Here is a 6,000-nt window from a genome sequence, read left to right on the forward strand (position 1 = left end):
GATCAAGTGTTTTTCTCCTTAATCTGTTAATATGGTAAGATTATAGTGATAGATCTGATAATACTGAATCATGCTTGTATTTACTCAGATAAACTCTACTTAGTTATTAGTTACTTAGGGCTTTTTGTCTCTTTTTTAAAGACACTGATGAATTAAATTTGTAACAAGAATTGTGCAACAGGATAATATGGAGCATAACTGATATCCTGTCCTCAGAGGTTACCAGAGGCTACAGTCCTTAGAGGATTTCAGTGGGGATATTGTCCTGTTGAGAATAGTTACTCAGTTCTCCAAGACTAAGTTCAAATTAGGCCCAGTTCTTGACTTGAGACTCTGGTTCCCACAGGGGCAATACAGGTTCAGCCAGTTTGATAACCTTTACCATTGAGAGTTTAAAGGGAGGATCATGAAAAAGAGGTCACCTTTTGGAGGAACAGAGAGTTTATAACATCCCATACCCCCAACTAAATCTGAAACTTGTGATCATATCTTGTCTGGAAGTTGACGAACCACTCAACTGGCAGAAGAGACATAGTGAGTTTGAGTAGCATCCTCTGCCTTGCTGTGGAAAGTTTGAAGGAGTTTCTCACAGGTCAGTGGTCCCTAAGAAGATGGAAGGGATGTTAGGAGTTTTACTGGTAGCCCCTAAGATGGACACAGCCTTGTAATAGAACCCTGGCAGCAAAAGACTGTAGGATATGTATGGTGGAATGTGCTCAGTTGGGGCAAAAGAAATTGAACTTCGTTCAGATCCCCCCTGTCCAACTTCCCGCCAGGACCAAGCCATAGGACCCCTTTGGAGAACTAGCTTTTGGACACCTGCCACATGGAGGGAACTGATGTGATGCCAACTGGTATTAAACAGGAATCCAGGACAACCAACAGAAAGGGGACAGAAATGTCTCCATCATTTAGCTGGGATTGTTCATATAAAGGAACCATGATTATGTACAACTCATATAAGGGAAACAAACTTCAAGGGCAGTCATTTTCCCCTCCTTCCACCTTCCCAACCCAATACCAAAGGAGTAATGTAGTGGTTCTCTATTGCTGTGTAACAAATCACCACGAACAGAGTGGCTTAAAGTAACACAAGTGTATTAGCTCTCAGATCTATGTATCAGAAGTCCAAGTGAACTCAGCTGGGTTTCTGTGCTCCAGGTCTCACAAAGTCGAACTCAAGATTGGCCAGCTTGAGCTCTCATCTGGAGGCTCTAGAAAAGAACCTGCTTTCTAGTTCATTCAGATTTGGGCCCATATTCAGATTGTGTTGATTATAGAACCGCGGCCCCCTTTTCCTTGCTGATAGTGGGGGCCACTCTTGCTTCCTGGAGGCTGCCTGCATTCCTTGACACATGGCTCCCTTCATCTTAAAGGTGGCAACAGTATTTTGAGTCACCCTTATAGAGGCATATCTCATTTTATTGTGCTTTGCTTTATTGCATTTCACAGATGTTGCCTTTTTTTTGGTTACAAATCAAAGGTTTGTGGCAATCCTGCATTGAGCAAGTCTATCAGCACCATTTTTCCCACAGCATTTGCTCACTTCATGTCTGGCTGTCACGTTTTGGTAATTCTGGCACTATTTCAAACTTTTTCATTATTATTATATATGTTATGGTGACCTGTGATCAGTAATCTTTGATGTTAATATTGTCATTGTTTTGGGGCGCCACGAACCGCACCCATATAAGAAGGCAAACTTAATCGATAAATGTTGTGTGTGTTTTGACTTCTCCACCAACCAGCCATCCTCCTTTCTCTCTCCCTCTCCTTGGGCCTCCCTATTTCCTGGGACACAACAGTATTGTAATTAGGGCAATTAATAACCCTACGATGGCCTCTAAGTGTTCAAATGAAAGGAAGAGTCACACATCTCTCACTTTAAATCAAATGCTAAGATTAAGATTAGTGAGGAAGGCGTGTCAAAAGCCAAGACAGGCCAAAAGCTAGACCTCTTGCACCAATCAGTTAGCCACGTTGTGAATGCAAAGTAAAAGTTCTCGAAGGAAATTAAAAGTGCTACTCCAGTGAACACACAAACAATAAGAAAGCAAAACAGCCTTATTGCTGATATGAAGAAAGTTGTAGTGGTCTAGATAGAAGATCAAACCAGGCCACAATATTCCCTTAAGCCAAAGACTAATCCAGAGCAAAGCCCTAACCCTCTTCAATTCTATGAAGGCTGAGAGAGGTAAAGAAGTTGCAGGCGAAAAGTCTGAGGCTGGCAGAGGTTGGTTCCTGAGGTTAAAGGAAAGAAGCCATCTCCATAACATCAAAGTGCAAGGTGAAGCAGCAAGTGCTGATGTAGATGCTGCAACAAGTTATCTAGAAGATCTAACTAAGATCATTAATGAAAGTGGCTACACTAAACAACAGATTTTCAGTACAGCCTTCTATTGGAAGAAGATGCCATCTAGGACTTTCATAGCTAAAGAGGAGAAGTCAATGCCTGGCTTCAGAGCTTCAAAGGACAGGCTGAATCTCTTGCTAGGAGTTAATGCAGCTGGTGACTTGAAGCCAGTGCTTATTTACCATTCTGAAAATCCTGGGGCCCTTCAGAATTATGCTAAATCTACTCTGCCTGTGCTCTATAAATGGAACAACAGTGCCTGGATGACAGCACATTTGTTTACAACACGGTTTACTGAATATTTTAAGCCCACTGCTGAGACCTGCTGCTCAGAAAAAAAGATTCCTTTCCAAACATTATCACTCACTGACAATGCACTTCATCACCGAAGAGCTCTGATGGAGATGTACAAGGAGATTCATGTTGTTTTCATGCCTGCTAACCCAACATCCATTCTGCAGTCCATGGATCAAGGAGTCATTTTGACTTTCAAGTCTTATTATTTAAGAACTACATTTCATAAGGCTTTAGCTGCTATAGATAGTGATTCCTCACAATGAATCTGGGCAAAGCCAATTGAAAATCTTTTGGAAAGAATTCGCCATTCTAGATGCCATTAAGAACATTCATGATTCATGAGATAAGGTCAAAATACCAAAATTAACAGGAGTTTGAAAGAAGTTGATTCCAACTCTCATGGATGACCTTGAGGGGTTCAAGACTTCAGTGGAAGAAGTAACTGCAGATGTGGTGGAAAAAGCAAGAGAACTGGAATTAGAAGTGGGAGCCCGAAGATGTGACTGCATTGCTGCAGTCTCATGCTAAAACTTGAACAGATGAGGAGTTGCTTCTTACGGATCAACAGAGAGTGGTTTCTTGAGATGGAATTAAGATGCTGTGAAGATCATTGAAATGACAACAAAGGATTTAGAAAATGCTATCAAACAGCATTGTGTGCTGCAGAGAAATCGTTCATGAAGAGAAGAGTCAGCAATGTGGTAAACCTCACTGTGGGCGTATTTTAAGAAACTGCCACAGCCATCCTAACCTTCAGCAACCTTACCCGTCAGCAGCCATCAACATCGAGTCAAGACCCTCCACCAGCAAAAAGACTACAAGTCACTGAAGTCTTACATGATGGTTAGCAGTTTTTAGGAATAAAGTATTTTTAAATTAAGGTTTGTACATTGATTTTTAGACATAATGCTACTGCACACAATACTCTACAGTATAGTGTAAACATAATGTTTATACTCAGTGGGAAACTAAAACATTTATGTGACTCATTTTAATGCAATATTCACTTTTCTGCAGTGCTCTGGAACTGAACCCACCATGTTTCCAAGGTATGCCTGTACTTTGAATCTCTGACTCACCCCTCTGCTACCAGCCAGAGAAAACTCTGAGCTTACAGGCCCCTATGGGACTTCCCTGGTGGCACAGTGGTTAAGAATCTGCCTGCCAATGCAGGGGACATGGGTTCAATCCCTGGTCCAGGAAGATGCCACATGCCGCGGAGCAACTAAGCTCATGCGCCACAACTACTGAGCCTGCGCTCTAGAACCCACGAGCCACAACTACTGAGCCCACGTGCCGCAACTACTGAAGACCGCGCGCCTAGAGCCTGTGCTCGGCAACAAGAGAAGCCACTGCAGTGAGAAACCTGAGCACCACAACAAAGAGTAGCCCCCACTCGCCGCAACTAGAGAAAGCCCACGCACAGCAACCCAACGCAGCCAAAAATAAAATAAAATTTAAAAAAAAAAAGGCTCCTATGATTAGAATTGGCCAACCCAGACAATCTCCCTTTTGCCATGCGATGTAACATAATCATGGCCCTGCTGACAACTTGATTTCAGATCTGGCCTCCAGAACCCTGAGACAATAAATTTCTGTTGTGCTGAGACCATCTAATTTGTGGCACTTTGCTAAGACAGCCATAGCAAACTAATATAGTTAGTTTCCGAGACTTACCACTCAGAATTATGACTACTGTATTTTGTATTGAGTGAAAAATTATGGTACAACTCAGAACTGAAAAATCTGGCTTAGGCAGAGATAAGTGTCTTTGAATGACAGGTCCACACGGATTTCAAATTAAAATCTCACGAAAGTAGTACTGCCTTGCAGGACTGTGAAGTAGTCTTTGATGGCATTAAAATCATCCTCCCAGGGCAAGTTGGGGTGGTGGTTGCCATGCTCAGTGGATGCCTTGAGTGGGTCAGAGAATTCCTGCCCTGGAGGTCAGCAGTCTCTGCTTGACTACTCACTTTAAACTGTTGCTGGTTGCTGAGGTGTTTGCTGTTGTCTAGCATCTACAACTGGCTCCAGATGATTCCACTGTTGATGCTCAAAGTGGTTAAAAAGACACTGTGCCTTCTCCATGAAGAGGAACTGCCTCATAGGCACATGGACCTTCAAGTTTTTCCTCATGTGGCCAAACCTAGAAGGGGAAGCCAACTTCTATTTGTCTAGCTCCTAATTCAGGTCACCCTAACACTTGTGGGCTTCTTTTTTTTTAATGCCATGATATTTTCTGTTTCTTGATTGTGAGCCAACACTATCACTTACACAGATTATGTCAGACATTTTGGGTCAAACTGTTCCCTAGAACCCAAAATAAACAGCAGAAAGTTAAACCAAAAAAGCACGAATGACCCACCTTGCAGTACATGCTCAACAGAGGATAGCTCAGGATACTCATTGGCTGAGAGTCTTGGCAGCATAGTACACTTACTCTCATTGGCTGGAGCAAACAGGACAACTGCCTTACCAGCTCTAATTGGCTGTGACCATAGACGGCACTGAAAGGATGAGGGAAATAGATCTGTAAACAATATTGTAATGGATTATTATATAACTAATGAGGTTGAAAATTTAACTCACCCCAGCTCAGACAGGCAAATAAAAAATAACACTTTAATTTTGCCTACAATTATTTCTGAGGCTGTACTTGGGATTTAATAGGAAAATTAATTAAATGTCCAATATTATTTAAATCTGGTTATTTAAATCATTTGAACAGTGTCCAGTCTCTTTTATTTTACTATTTTTAAAGGTAAGTCATAATTATTTTTTTTATTCTTGAAGTATAGTTGATTTACAATGTTGTGTTAGTTTCAGGTGTGCAGCAAAAGTAATTCAGTTACACATACATATATATCTTTTTTTCATATTCTTTTCCCTTATAGGTTATTACAAAATATTGAGTATGGTTCCCTGTGCTATACAGTAGGTCCTTGTTCCTTATCTCTTTTATATATAGTAGTGTGTAATCCCAAACTCCTCATTTATCCTCCCCCATTTCCCCTTTGGTAACCGTAAGTTTGTTTTCTATGTCTGTGGGTCTATTTCTGTTTTGTATATAAGTTCATTTATATATATATATTTTTTAGATTCCACATATAAGCGATATCATATGATATTTGTCTTTGTCTGACTTACTTCACTTAATACGATAATCTCTAGTTCCATCCATGTTGCTGCGGTGTCCAGTCTCTTTTAAATAGAAATGTTCATAGGAGCTTGTTGTATTTAACAGTTTATCCTAAGAATTTCAATGATTAGTCATGCAATAAATAGTCTGGTTTTAAAAAATAAATAGGTAGGTAGGTAGATAAATAGAAATGCTCATCTTTCTTTTAGAT

The sequence above is a fragment of the Globicephala melas genome, chromosome 10 (assembly GCF_963455315.2).
Source record: "Globicephala melas chromosome 10, mGloMel1.2, whole genome shotgun sequence".
Classification (NCBI taxonomy): Eukaryota; Metazoa; Chordata; class Mammalia; order Artiodactyla; family Delphinidae; genus Globicephala; species Globicephala melas.